Below are 14533 nucleotides of genomic sequence, written 5' to 3' on the forward strand. Positions count from 1 at the left end.
AGAGACACAATTTTGAAGAGAAAAATAAAAAGATAATTTGGGATGCAAAATATTCCATTTTTTTGAATATTAGAAAATTCTTTGCTAAGGAATCATTTGGAAAGAAAGAATTCATTATGATATGCAAGAGTAACAACTTTTGAACTGCAATATGACTTTTTTCATATGGATTTATTAACTGCTGAAAGAATTATTCAGGGGAATTTTTAAATGGAATTCTACGCAGCAGAGAGAAAGAAGGAGCTTATACCCTTTGCAACAGCATGGATGGAACTGGAGAGCATTATGCTAAGTGAAATAAGCCAGGCGGTGAGGGACAAACACCATATGATCTCACCTTTAACTGGAACATAATCAATAGAAGAAAAATGCAAACAAAATATAACCAGAGACATTGAAGTTAAGAAAATCTAACAATAGCCAGGGGGGAGTGGGGTGGGGACACTGGGAAGAGGGGATTACAGGAACTACTATAAAGGACACATGGACAAAATCAAGGGGGAGGGTGGAGGTGGGGGGGGAGGTGGGTTCAGCTGGGGTGGGCTGGAGGGATGGGGAGAAGGCATACAACTGTAATTGAATAGCAATAAAAATTTTAAAAAATGAGAAAATCACTTCTACAAAAAGGGTTTAAATAATTTGTTATTGATGTATTACTGCATATCTACGATACTCTGTTTTTTCCTTGCTTGCATGATTGCCTGGTTTTATACTTTTAATTCCGAGTGAACAATCTCCACAAAACCATTTTTTAATCCTTTGAAAACCATCAAAAGACTGCTCTGGAATTCTTTACTTTTGAGCTGAAAACTAGTCAAAAACAGGTGGACTGAGTGAGTGAATGTGAAATTCAAGTGAGATTTGCTTACTTGAAATCCTCCTCCAGTTCAGTGTTTGAACTTCTTAATTTAATTCAATGCTGAGCAATTGTGTTTGATTTCTTATCTGTAAGAAGAAAGACCTAGAGTCATGAAAGGATCTGACATTTTCAATAAATATATTGTTTAGTGTTGGATGTGTGTTTGTAGGATCTGTATTGAAGGGGGGGAATGAAAAGTAGTCTGTGGAAATTTTGTGAAGGGCTAAAAGTTTGGACTTTCACATAGAATTATTTTGAATTATTGTTCTATTAGAATTGTCCCAAATTTTCCCCCTTGCCTTCTTCATTCCATCCCATTCCCCACTCCCAAAGTCAATTTTCACAATGTTGTCCATGCCCATGGGTCATTTATACATGTTCTTTGTCTAGTCCCTTCCCCATCTTTTCCATGGTCAATATAGATTTTTTTGAGCTGATGGTTAGCATAATTACATCTCATATAAGAAGTAAGCTATAATGGCAGTACTGAAAAAAAAAATAGGGCAATTAGACAACAGTCACCTGGCACCAAGGCTGGTGCAATGCTCATGACATGGGAGGAGGTTGAGAATCCTCATTGATTGCATTTCCTTTCTTTCCAAATCACCTCTGCTCCCACCAGACAAAACCTCAGAAAAAGCTTCACAATAGAAGGTAGAAACATGAACATCTTGCAAAATTCTAGACCTCCAGCCAAGATGGAGACATAAGTAGATATACTTTGCCTCCACAATCAAAAGAAGGACAACAACAAATTTGAAATAAAAAAAAATAACCAAAACCACCAAAAAATTGGACTGTATGGAAGTCTGATAACCAAGGAGTTAAAGAGGAAACATTCATCCATATTGGTAGAAGGGGCAGACATGGGCAGCTGGGACAGAGAGGACTTGTGGCAAGGCAGCAGCTGGAGGACTATGTGGCCCCACATTTGTGTGCAGATAAATCAGGAGGAACAACTTGGAAGGGAATCAGACTATGCAACCCAGGGTCCCAGTGTGGGGAAATAAAACCTCAAAACCTCTGACTGAAAAAACCTGTGGCAGTTGAGGTGGCAGGAGAAAATCCCAGCCTCACAGGAGAGTTTGTTAGAGAGATCCACTGGGTCCTAGAATATACACGAGCTCATCCCCCTGGGAATCAGCACCAGAAGGGCCAAATTTGCTTGTAGATATTGGGAAAAGTGACTGAAAGCCAGCCAGGAGAGGAGCTAGTAACATTGTTCTCTCTCAGACCCCTCCACCACATACAGCACCTGAACACAGCCATGTGGGTTGCCCCACCCTGGCAAACACCTAAGGCTCCACCTCTTACTATGTAACAGGCATGACAAGACAAAAAATGCATGGCCCAAATGAAAGAACAGATCAAAGCTCCAGAAAAAAATACAACTAAGCAATGAACAGATACCCAACCTATGAGATGTACAGTTCAAAACACTGGTGATCAGGATGCTCATAGACATGGTTCAGTATGGTCGCAAAATAGAGGAAAAAGTGAAGGCTGTGGAAAGGAAAATAAAGGAAAATGTACAGGGAACCCACAGTGATGAGAAGGCAACTGGGACTCAAATCAATGGCTTGGACCAGAAGGAAGAAATAAACATTCAAACAGAACCAAGTGAAGGAACAAGAGTTCAAACAAAAGAGGAGAGGCTGAGGAACCTCCAGGGCAACCTAAAACATTACAACATCCTAATCATAGTGGTGCCAGAAGCAGAAGAGGAGGAACAAGAAATGGAAAACTTATTTGAAAAAATAATGAAGAACTTCCCTAATTTGGCAAAGCAAATAAACTTCCAGGAAGTCCAGGAAGCTCAGCGAGTTCCAAAGAAATTGGACCCAAGGAAGCACAAACCCAGGTACATCATAATTACATTACCCAAGATGAAAGATAAGGAGGGAATCTTAAAAGCAGCAAGATAAAAGGAGACAGTTACCACAAAGGAGTTCCCATAAGACCGTCAGCTGACTTCCTGAAAGAGACCTTGCAGGCAAGAGGCGGCTGGAAAGAAGTGTTCAAAGTCATCAATGTCAAGGACCTCCATCCAAGATTGCTCTATCCAGCAACACTATCATTTGGAATGGAAGGGCAGATAAAGTGCTTCCCAGATAAGGTCAAGTTAAAGGAGTTCATCATCATTAATCCATTATTATATGAAATGTTAAAGGGACTTATCTAAGAAAAAGGAGATCAACAATATGTACAGTAAAATGACAACAAACTCACAACTATCAACAACCTAACCTAAAAAAGCCAAAAAGGAACTGAGCAAACAAGTAGAACAGGAACAGATTCACAGAAATAGAGATCACATGGAGTGTTATCAGTGGGGAGGGGAAAGGGGGATAATGGGTTAAAAGGTACAGGGAATAATAAGCATAAATGGTAGGTGCAAAATAGACTGGGGGGAGTTAAGAATAGTATGGGAAATGGAGAAGCCAAAGAACTTATATGTATGGCCCATGGATATGAACTAAGGTTGGGTAATGTGGTGGGATGGGGGTAAAGTGCAGGGAGGAATAAAAGGGAGAAAAAATAGGACAACTGTATTAGCAAAATTAATAAAATATATTTAATAAAAGAAGATAGAGGCAGAAGGGGAAAAAATTGACACATTTTTGTTCCTGTCACAGTCTTCATAGGCATAAGAATTACCCATCCACCCCCTCCTCAAGAAACATACCCTACCTGTTATTATTACAGTGTAAAGGGATTTGGGAAAATGTTAATGAGTATATGCAAATTGATTTATTTAGCAGGAGCAGTGGTAAGAAAAAATTAGGGCAAGTAAGAGACTAGAAGCAAGGAAAACTATGTGGAAACTGTTAGAATAGTCTAGACAAAAGTTGAGGAGAGCCTAGATAGAAAGGAAGAAAGAGATTCAGAGATATTTTCCTAAATATTTATTGTATTGGGATGATATTTGTTAATAAAATTATATAGGTTTCAAGTGTACAATTCTATAATACATCATCTGTATATTGTACTTTGGTGACCTCCCCAAGTCAAGTCTCTTTCCATCACCATTTATCCACATTTATCCTCTTCTTTCTCCCCTCGCCCCCCTCCCTTGGTAATCACCATACCGTTGTCTGTCTATGAAGGTTTTTTTTTTTTTTGCTTAATCCCTTCTTTTTCATCCTGCACCCCAACATCCCCCAGCTGACAGTTGTCAGTCTATTCTCTGTATCAATGAGTCTGTTTCTATTTTGTTAATTTATTGTGTTCATTAGACTCCACATATAAGTGAAATCATATGGTATTTGTCTTTCTATGATTGAAATATTTCAGTTAGCATAATACCCTCCAGGTCCATGCAGGAACTTGCAACAAGTAAGATTTCCATATTTTTCATGACTGAATAGTATTCCATTGTGTAAACACACCACAACTCTTTATCCACTCATCTATTGATAGGCACTTGAGCTACTCCAAATCTTGGATATTGTAAATTGTACTGCAATTAATATGGAGGTGCATATATTGTTTCAAATAAGTGTTTTGGGTTTCTTTGGATATACACACATAAGTAGAATTACTGGGTCATAAGGCAGTTACATTTTTAATTTTTTGTGGAAGCTACTATTTCCAACAATGGGTTCCCTTTTCTCCAAATCCTCACTAACACTTATTGTTTGCTGATTTACTGATGATAGGCATTCTGATAGGTGAGAGGTGTTATCTCATTGTGGTTTTAATTTGCATTTCTCTGATGATAAATAACCGTTAAAATCTTCTCATGTTTCTATTGGCCAGTTGTATGTCCTCTTTAGAGAAGTGCCTGTTCATGTCCTTAGTCCAATTTTTAATTGGAATCTGTTTTCTTTCTTTCTTTTTTTTTTTTTTTTTGGTGTTAAGTTGTATAAGTTCTTTATAAATTTTGGACATTAACTTTTATCAGATGTATCATTGGCAAATATGTTCTCCATTTCAGTGGATTGTTTTTTCATGCTGATTTCCTTTGTTGCACAAAAAATTTTGAGTTTGATGTAGTCCTGTTTGTTTATTGTTTCCTTTCTTTCCCTTGCCTAAGAAGATATATCAGAAAAAAAAATAGCTATGAGAAATGTCTGAGATTTTACTGCCTATGTTTCCTTCAAGGATCTTTATGGTTCCAAGGCTTACATTTAAGTGCTTAATCGATTTTTAGTTTGTTCTTGTGTATGGTGTAACAAGGTGATCTAGTCTCATTTTTTTGCAAATCTGTCTAATTTTTCCAGTACCATTTATGGAATGTACAGTCTTTAGTCCAATGTATGTTCTGGTGTTCTTTGTCAAATATTAATTGCCCATAAAGGCATGGTTTTATTTCTGGGCTTTCTACTGTGTTCCATTGATCTTTATGTCTGTTTTAAGACCAGTACCATGCTTTTTGATTACTATGGCCTTGTAGTATATTCTGATCACATAGCATAATTCCTCCAACTTCATTCTTCTTTCAACATTGTTGTGGCTAATTGAGGTCTCCTGTGGTTCCATGACATTTTTGGATTATTTGTTTAAATTTTCTGAAATATGACATTGGTTTCTTGATAGGAATTCCATCGAATCCATAGATTACTTTGGATATTATGGAAATTTAATGATGTTAATTCTTCCTATCCATGAACATGGTATATGTTTCCTCTGTTTTGTATATTCTTCAATTTCTTTCTTCAGTATCTTATAATTTTCCTTTTTTTTAAAGATGTTATTTAACTATTTTTACAGAGATGGAACAGAAGGGAGAAAGAGAGTGAGAGAAACATCAGTGTGTGAGAGATACTTCAGTTGGTTGCCTCTCACATGTCCCCAACTGGGGACCTAGCCCACAACCCAGGCATGTTCCCTGACTGGGTTTGAAACCGGTCACCTTTTGGTTCACTGGCCAGTGCTCCATCCACTGAGTGACACCAAGCAGGACAGTGTCTTATAATTTTTCAAGTACAAGTCTTTTATATCCTTGATGAAATTTATTCCTGGAATTCTTTTGCATAATTATTTTCATTTCTTTTTTTAGTGTTGCTCAAGTACAGTTGTCTCCATTTTCACCCCATCTTCCTCATCACCCCTCCCACCCTCAAACCCCCCCCCACCTTTGGCTTTGTCCATATGTCCTTTGTACATGTTCCTTGATGGCCTTTCCCCTATTATCCCCTATTAATTTTCTCCTCCCTCCTCTCTGGTTACTGTCAGTTTGTTCTTTATTTCACTGTCTCTAGTTGTATTTTGCTTGTTTGTTTGTTTTGTTGATTAGGTTCTACTTATAGGTGACATCATGTGGTATTTCTCTTTCACTGCTTGGTTTATTTCACTAAGCATAATGCATTCTAGTTTGATCCGTACTGATGTCAAGGGTAGGAGCTTCTTCTTTCTTTCTGCTGGGTAGTATCCCATTGTGTAAATGCACCACAGTTTTCTGATCCACTCATTTACTGATGGGCACTCAGGCTGTTTCCAGCACTTGGTTCTTATAAATTGTGCTGCTATGAACATTGGGGTACATAGGTTCTTTTGAATTGGTGTTTCAGAATCATTAATGTATAAAAAGCTTCTTTATGGCTAAAGAAAACAGCATTAAAATGAAAAGAGAACCAACCATATGGGAAAACATATTTGCCAATGATACCTCAGACAAGGGCCTGATCTCCAAAATATATAAATAACTCACATTACCCTACTCCAGGAAGACGAACAACCCAATAAAAAATGGGCAAAGGACTTGAACAGACACTTCTCCAAGGAAGACATACAGAGGGCCCAGAGCTATAAAAGGGTGCTCAACATCACTAGCCATCAGAGAGATGCAAATTAAAACCACAATGAGATACCATGTCACAAGGGTGAGAATGGCCATCATAAACAAATCAACAAACAATAAGTGCCAGCAAGGTTGTGGAGAAAGGAGATGCCTACTACACTGTTGGTGGGAATGCCAACTGGGACAGCCACTGTGGAAAACAGTATGGAATTTCCTCAAAGAACTACAAGTGGAATTGCCTTTTGACCCAGGAATGTGTTCCAGGAATGTCTCTTGAGTTGGTTATGTGAGTCTGTCTGTTGTAACTGGGTCTTGATTGCTGTTGGACTATCTGCACATGGGATTGACCCTCAGTCTGGCTGACTGTGAGCATCAATCCACACCGGAGTGTACAGACTGCTGACCCCATGAAATGAAGTTTGCATCAACAAGGTCTGGTGCCTGATGAGATCTCCCTTTGGATATGCTATTTGTGAAGCTAATTTTATCCTGTTTGGATACTGCCTGAATATCACCACTGGGTGTATTCTGTAGCCTTTTGGGATTGTCTCTGGTGCAGAACAGTGTCAGACACTTCTTGTGATTGGCCCTTGGCAACCTGTTTGGAGCTACAAAGTCATCCACCATTTGTGGCTGTCTCTGCTGGGCCTTGGTGTGTGTGGGAAGGATCATACTGAATGCCAATGTCAGCTTCCACCAGTACTGAGTTTTGGGGGCAAGTCAGCAGAAGGACCAAAACACCCTGAGATATGGCTCTGTCTGCCTCCACCTGCTGGATGCCTGTTAGGCTTAGTCACTGAAAGAGCCTCTGGCAGTACTTGAGTACATGAGATAGGTTCTCAGTGAGTCACCAGGTAGAGGCAAGTGGTGTTCAGCAGACTGATATAGGTTCAAAGATGGTCAGAGCTGGGTCTGAGGCTACTCAGCAAATGTCCCAGTGTATAGCAACTCTAGCTGCCCTACACTGGGTACCTGCAGACATTTGTGGCTTAAGCAGACCAAGATTTGACTATGTGAAGGGAAGGCTCTACACCAATCTGTAGTATGAGGGGGGAAATAGCCCCAATCTTACAGCCACACAAGTCAGTCTGTCCCATTTTCTGATAGATTCTTAGTTTGCATGGCAGGGCCACTGGGAATTTGAAGGGTAGGACCACCAGGGGTCAGAGGGTGGAGCTAATGATTTCTTGTGCAGGGGAAGCACCACCGTTCAGGTTCATGGGAAAGTCAATGGAATGACTCCTGCCCCAAAGCCACACAACTCAGTAACTGACATCCACTAAGTCTGCTGGACCTCCACTCCCAGGGCCAGGTAGCTGGCTCCACAGATTGGGACTACAGGGAGTCCTAAGTTTGGACCTATTGTATTCCCCCAGATGGAGGGGAGTTCTCCACCCAAGAAATGTGGCATCTGTGGTGTGGGTGAGGAATTCAACACAAGGATCTTGGTGGCTGTCCTTTCAGTTCTCTCCCAAGAGCCATAAACCTCAGTCTCTCCTCACATGACTCTAATGCACTCTGCCCTCCTTCCACCAGAACCCAAGGTGAGTGGTTATGAGTGATATTTTGTGTGTTGGCCCTTGAAGATGCCACCTGTGTCTCTAGCAGACTCCTGTTTCTCCTTGGGTAGAGAATCCCTGCTGATTTTCACAACTAGATGTTATATGGGCACTTCTTTCTGGCTCTGGTGTTCTGGGCTTGGGAGCCTGATGTAAAGCTGAGACTCCGCACTTCACAGGAGAATGTCTGAAGCTGAGATATCACTCTGGAATCTCAGCTACTGCCCACCTGTGAGGAGCAAGGCCAGCCTGGTTTAAGTCTCTGCCCTTACAACAGTCTCAATTTGCCTTCTTCTTTAAATCCTTGGTTATAAGACTTTTATTCAGCTAGTCTCCAGTTGGTTATTCAGGTTGATTATTCTATATATCACTTGTAATTTCACTTTTGTTCTGGGAAGAGGCAAGTGTACCTTCCACTTACTTTGCCACCTTGGGCCTTCGCATAGATATTTTAATGAGAAGATATTTAGGCTTAAATAATCTGAGAAAAGTACTAGTGTATAACATCTCAATGAAATATTGATGGTTTGGTCTTCTCTATGGATGGCAAACCTAATTTAACTACAAGAAAATGTTTGGCACTAAAGAGCAATAAAGTAGTCACTGGTTTTTTAACCATTGCACAATAAAAAAGTGTACTGGAAAGAGTTAAAATGCTATTTTTCAGTCATCACCATCTTAATGACAAAAGAAGACTTATATTTTAAGATACTATAAGAAGAAGCAGCCTATATGGCCATCAGTAAATGAGTGGGTCAAAAAACTGTGGTACATTTACACAATGGAATACTATGCAGCAGAAAGAAAGAGGGAACTCCTTCCTACCCTTCTCAACAATGTGGATGGACTGGGAGAGCATTATACTAAGTGAAATAAGACAGGTGGTGAAAGGCAAATACCATATGATCTCATCTATAAGTGGAACCTAATCAACAACAACAAAAAAAAGAAGCAAGCAAAATATAACCAGAGATGTTGAAATAAAGAACAAACTGACAGTAACCAGAAGGGAGGGGGAAGGGGACTAATGGAGGAAATAAGAAAAAGGGTCATCAAGGAACATGTATAAAGGACCCATGGACAAAGACAAAGGGGAGTAGGATTGAGGGTGGGAGGTGTGGGTGGTGGGACAGGGGAGAGTGGTGGGGGAAAAAAGGGACAACTGTATTTGAACAATAAAATTTTTAAAAAATACTTGAAGATTTTAAAAACTGAAGAGTTCAGAAGGTAATAACCTCATAAATAAGTTACAATAACCTTCATGTTGGGTAAACAATCTTGAGAATTTGTCAATATCCGAGATAAGAATGATAATTACAAACAGGCTAAATATTTTGCAACTGTTTTCTGCCTTCTTAAATAGCCCATAACGGCACTGAACTTTATATATCTGACATTAGGGGGGAAATACAAACATTACTATGTTCATCCCTATGAACATTACTATGTTAATTTCCCTTATATGGCTTACAAAATCATCAGAATAAACCTTTAAGCCATGGCTAAAAACATAAATGTCCTAAAGCACTCTTTTTAATGTTTTCTTGGGGTTGTTATATGACATGTAAAGATATTCAGTAGTGCTTTCACATAATACCATTTTATAATATAAAATTACCTTTGAACCAGAATATCTGGCCACTGTATTCTCCTTTTTTCTGTGCTTTGAATTATTTTCATATCCTTGAGTAAATCAAGGTAAATAGAATATAGTAGGGGCAGAATGATTTCCTTTTGATTATATAGTGTATTTAAAGGTTGATGACACAGTGTGTGCTTGAGAAGATATTTTGCATATTTGGGTGTGCATGCACACACACATTTATAAAAGTTAATATATGTAAAACAGACTTAATTTTAAATGGTCAAACTAACCCCTCTCAACTCTTGTTGACCTTCTCACCTGAAGTCATATGTTTTTAACTCAAACTAGAAAAAAAATGAGCAGGCAAAACCACAAAATGCTGTCGATGACTTGGTCATGAGGATGATAACAAGAGAGAAAAAACTAAGTTCTACTATTGCATCGGCATTGAAGAGCGTGGCCAGACATTTCTGGAGAATAAATAAAGCCTCAATACTAATTATTAAGTAGGAAAGATGGATTTACTTTGCTTTTATCCTCCTCTATCAAATTCTGGTGATCCCAATCTTGTGATGTTCAAATGAGAGGATGGATACTAAAGTGTTTTGCAAACTACAGTACCATAAATTCTAGGAACATTATACATTTGGTTCTAGGTAACAACTTTTCAAAAGATATAGGAATTTTCATGTCTCCATACCAGATTTAGTTTCTAAGTTATCTACACATCACTTTGAAAATGGTAGTGTTAAGATGTTTCATTTTTATTATATAACTAGCTAGAAGAACTATGAAATTAACTAATAAAATGTTTTTGCTGCCTAAGTAATCTTCCAGTTAGAAGCATTTATTTTCACCCACAAAAGGATCTCTTCTTAGACTTGTGCAAGAGTTTTCTAAAGAAAAATAAAATGTAAATAAATCTGAAAGAAAGAAATATGAAATGTTGAAAAGACATATCCTCTAAACTGTAAATTGAAAATGCAATTGAAAATTATTAGATTCTTAGTGAAGTGATTATATGAACAATTATTCAATGAGCCCCTTCTTGTGGGCTTATTTCCCTTTTTTCTAACATTTTATGTGCAGTTGTAACATGTCATTTCTTTCCCTATACATTATTCTGGCTTATCCTTTGCAATCTCAAATATTAGTATTGCAGACTTTTAAAAGTGAATGTTAATTTATAGATTATCCAGTGAGAAAATAACACCCATCTACAATATAAGCATCACAAAAGTACAGGCTATTTCATACTTATACCTGTATTCCCAAACCTAGTAGCTTGTAAATAATGCATAGTACATGTTTATAGAAGAGGAAATTGAGCTCAAAACAGATCGAGGCTTACAGAAGTTTACAAAACTAGCATCTAGATCTTCACTTCTAGCTTAGTGCTTTGCCTACCATGCCATATTGACCCTACTCAAAGATCTAGTATGACCTCCAGATCCGTAAAATTTAAGTTCAGAATAATATCTCCTTGGTTATGAATGTATAACACACTGAATTTATAACTCTTGAATCTGATTATACTGATATATATCCTTGAAATATTAGAAACTATACCTATTTCATTTGGCTTTACAATTGCACAATATTTCATTACACTATTTATTTATTTAAATTTGGAACCGTGGAAAAAGAACCAGAATTAGATGACCAAAAATAATAAAAAGGGTATAGTTGTCCTCTTTGAACAGCAGGTACTTAATCACCAAATCTAAAACCATTTCAGATTCCCAAGAAATTTCTTAGTTATCTTGCCAATAATGAAAGCTAAAGAAAAAAGTCTCTTTTTTTTGCATAAAGAAAATTATGCAAAAGAGTTGATACCTTGTATTCTGGTGAGGATTAAAAGCATTTAATTAAGGAAGTAATATATACAAAAATACATGTGCACAGAGTTTATTTAAAGCAGGTGGTAACAGAAGAATTGTATCTCCCTGTATCCTATTTGTCCCAAATTTTTACAATTAAAAACTCAACAGTTTTCATAGAAAAAGCTTCCCATTGTTTTATACTAATAAAAATACTGCCAGGTAGCTCATGGTGCCCATATTTGATGTTTCATCCAATGTTGCAGACATTGGAATGGAAAGTAGTGTATTATACTGGTTAATATTGGTAACAGCCACATGGAAACCTCATTTCATCTGAATATCAAGTTTGTGCTTCTTTCAGAAACCCATTTCAATGTTGAATATTTTTTGGTACCCTTCTTTCTTATATCAAAGTTAAATACATTGTGCCCAAAAGTTATCCCTTTGTTCATTCTATCCCTAAGGAAATTGAGGGTAGTTAGTCATTTTATTTTAAGTAAGATTACTATTTATTTAGATATCATTAGTAAGTTACCCCCTTGGTCACTGCCAGCCTTAATAATAATTATTATAATTAAGATCTATTGAATGCTTACTAGTAACTATGCACCTGCAAGATTTTATGTTCCCACAGCACTTTGAAGTAGAAGTGTCTTTTATTTTTAATATATTTTATTGATTATGCTATTACAGTTGTCCCATTTTCCACCCTTTATTCCCCTCCACCCTGCACACCTCCTCCCACCCACATTCCCCCCTCCCTTTCATGTCCATGGGTCATACATATAAGTTCCTTGGCTTCTATATTTCCTATACTATTCTTAAGACCTCCCTGTCTATTTTCTCCTTACCATTTATGCTACTTATTCCCTGTACCTTTTTCCCCTCTATCCCCCTCCCACTCCCCTGCTGATAACCCTCCATGTGATCTCCATTTCTGTGATTCTGTTTCTATTCTTGTTGTTTGCTTAGTTCATTTTTGTTTTTGTTTTTAGGTTCAGTTGTTAATTTAGGTTCAGTTTAGGTTGAGTTTGTTGTCATTTTACTGTTCATATTTTTAATCTTTTTCTTAGACAAGTCCCTTTAACATTTCACATAATAATGGCTTGTGATGATGAACTCCTTTAACTTGACCTTATCTAGAAAGCACTTTATCTGCCCTTCCATTCTAAGTGATAGCTTTGCTGGATAGAGTAATCTTAGATGTAGGTCCTTGCCTTTCATGACTTTGAATACATCTTTCCAGTCCTTTCTTGCTTATAAGGTTTCTTGTGAGAAAACAGCTGGTAATCCAATGAAAACTCTTTGTAGGTAACTGTCTCCTTTTCTTTTGCTGCTTTTAAGATTATTTCCTTATCTTTTATCTTGGCTAATGTAATTATGATATGCCTTAGTGTGTGCTTCCTTGGATCCAACTCCTTTGAGACTCACTGAGCTTCCTGGACTTCTTGGAAGTCTATTTCTTTTGCTAGATTGGGGAAGTTCTCCTTCATTATTTTTTTCAAATAAGTTTTCCATTTCTTTCTCTTCCTCTTCTCCTCCTGGCACTCCCATGATTCAGATGTTGGAATGTTTAAAGTTGTCCTGGAGGTTCCTCAGCCTTTCCTCATTTTTTTTTTGAATTCTTGTTTCTTCACTCAGTTCTGGTTGAATGTTTATTTCTTCCTTCTGGACCAAGCCATTGATTTGAGTCCTGGTTGCCTTCCCACCACTGTTGGTTCCCTATACATTTTCCTTCATTTCACTTTTCACTGCCTTCATTTTTTCCTCTATTTTGCAACCATACTCAAACAATTCTGTGAGCTTCCTCATTACCAGTGTTTTGAACTGTGCATCTGATAGGTTGGCTATTTCTTTGCTGCTTAGTTGTATTTTTTCTGGAGCTTTGATCTGTTCTTTCATTTTGGCCATTTTTTTGTCTTGGTTTGCCTGTTATGTAGTAAGGGGAAGAGCCTTAGGTGTTCACCAGGGTGTGGCAACCCACATGGCTGCAGTTGTGATACTATCAGTGGGGGAGGAGTCCAAGAGGGAACAATGCCGCTTGCTCAGCTCTCTGCCTGCTTTCAGTCACTTCCCAGGCTACCTACATGCAAATTGGGACCTTCTTGGCACTGATTCCTGGGTGGGTGGGTTTGTGTACATTCTAGGACCCTGTGGATCTCTCCAAGGAACTCTACTGTGAGACTAGAAGTTTCTCTTGATGCCACAACTCTCACAGGTTTTTTCAGTCAGAGGTTTTGAGACTTTATTTTCCCACACTGTAACACTGGATTCCACAGTCTGTCTATCTCCCCAGTTGTTCCTCCTGGTTTATCTGCATGCAAATGTGGGACCACCTGCTCTGCCAGCTGCCACCTCCCCTGATCCACCAGCCACCACCTTGCTTCGAGTCCTCTCCACCCCTCTTACTGGTCTGGATGAATGTTTCTTCTTTAACTTCTTGTTTGTCGGACTTCCATATAGTTCGATTTTCTGGCAGTTCTGGTTGTATTTTTGTTTTTAAGTTTGTTGTTGTCCTTCTTTTGGTTGTGCAAGGAAGCACAGGTGGACACACCTGTGGTTCCATCTTGGCTGGAAGTCAGAACTGTCTTTTAAAGAGGAAGAAACTGATGAAATCCTAAAATAGCAGCAGGCTATTTGAAAGCGTGACATAATAAATTAGCTAGGCACCTTGATTACTTTAATATTGAGTAACATTACAAGAAATGAAAAATGATAAAGGGGACTCAAATATGGATTTTAGTTGGGTTTCTTAGCTTTTAGGACCAAAAAGAAGAAAAGGAAATAAAAGTTGTTAATGTCATCAATAAGTTTCATTTAAACTTTTGAATGAAGTGATCACTTCGTTTGTCTTGTGACTCTCAGATTAATATGAAAAGCACACTTCTGCAAAGTCTCAGATATTTTAGTAATCTAATCCCAAGAGGTAATCATGATAGCTCTCTTCTTTCAATAGTTTAAACT

The sequence above is a fragment of the Desmodus rotundus genome, chromosome X (genome assembly GCF_022682495.2).
Source record: "Desmodus rotundus isolate HL8 chromosome X, HLdesRot8A.1, whole genome shotgun sequence".
NCBI classification, from domain to species: Eukaryota; Metazoa; Chordata; class Mammalia; order Chiroptera; family Phyllostomidae; genus Desmodus; species Desmodus rotundus.